Consider the following 1,160-nt stretch of genomic DNA (forward strand, 5'->3'; position numbering starts at 1 on the left):
CAGACGTTGCACTAACTGACTGCCTGCTCTCACTCATCCCCGAGACTTCAGATGGTAGAGTGTCTCCTTTCCCAGGCTGTGGAAGGAGAAACTGTCTCTAGCAAGAATTTCTGTGACAAAGTCTCCAAATAGCACACACCCTTGGCTCCATGCCTCAGCAGTTGTTTCACTGTACTGCTATCTGACTGCTGAACGTGCCTGCCCTTCTCCAGCCTCCAGCGAGCATAAAGACTGATATCTAGGATTGGGACCAACCCTCCAGCTGCTTTTTGCCACCCAACCTGTCTTGCCTCTCTGATGCTGTTTTCCCAGGCCTGAATCCACCTGCTATTTCACTCTGTCATTGTGAATTTGTGACAGTGGCAACCCTGAGCTTCTAGAAGTGCTTACTGTGAAATGGATTAATTTTGGTACCATTTGAAACTGTGCTCATATTCATGTGTTGACTGATGTCAGCTGGGGCATCTGTTCATTCAGTCATATGTTGGGATTTCAAATGGGGCCTGGGGGCAACAAACCAACTTGCTTCTGACCTTTCTCAAGCACGCTTTCTGTCTCCCTTTTTACAATTGTTGAATTTAGCTGTTAATTTTGTCTCTTTCTGTTTAAGAATATAATGGTTAAAAATAAAGATCAAATGGCATCCAATTGTACCTTGTCCTGGTCCATCATAGATCCTGGAAGACTACCCATATTTGGCCAAAGGAAGGAAGTATGGTGGTCAAACTTGTGGAACCAAAAGTCAGATCGTATAGATAAGGAAACAGCCCAAACCAGTTTAGGAGCCAGTTCAAGCAGAGATAGTCTGGATTCTGAAGTTTGTGCTTACAGTGTGTAATATGATCTTCTGATCCATCCCCCTGTGGGATGGGGTTAGTAAGATCTGTCACAGATCTTGTTTAGCAACTTCCTAGTCACCTTCCTAGTCACCAGATTCCTGGTTAAGTGAAGTCTGGGCTCAGGTTTTGAAGCTCCAGGTTATTCTCCCCAAAGATAAATACCTTGGGGCTGCAGGCTATCACCTGCAAGGAAACTAATATATCAAGAGGCCCTGGACTTCTGAAGTGTCAAGAGGAGGACGCATAGGCTGTTTCTAAACTCTCACAGCTAGAAATTATTGAATACGTAATTTGTGATATGCCCTGTACCATTATGAACTG

General features: G+C 44.5%; 1 protein-coding gene across 2 annotated transcripts in view; it reads left to right on the forward strand.

Moving 5' to 3' along the window:
- Positions 1 to 648, forward strand: part of Prrg3 (proline rich and Gla domain 3) — a 10,243-nt gene extending 9,595 nt beyond the window's left edge. For both annotated transcript variants that reach the window (XM_087599251.1, NM_001427169.2), the window contains 1 exon segment: positions 1 to 648. This exon segment is cut by the window's left edge and continues 5,056 nt beyond it. The gene's annotated coding sequence lies outside the window, so the exon portion shown is untranslated.
- Positions 649 to 1,160: the final 512 nt, after the last annotated feature.

The sequence above is a fragment of the Rattus norvegicus genome, chromosome X (assembly GCF_021556685.1).
Source record: "Rattus norvegicus strain SHRSP/BbbUtx chromosome X, alternate assembly SHRSP_T2T, whole genome shotgun sequence".
Taxonomy (NCBI): domain Eukaryota; kingdom Metazoa; phylum Chordata; class Mammalia; order Rodentia; family Muridae; genus Rattus; species Rattus norvegicus.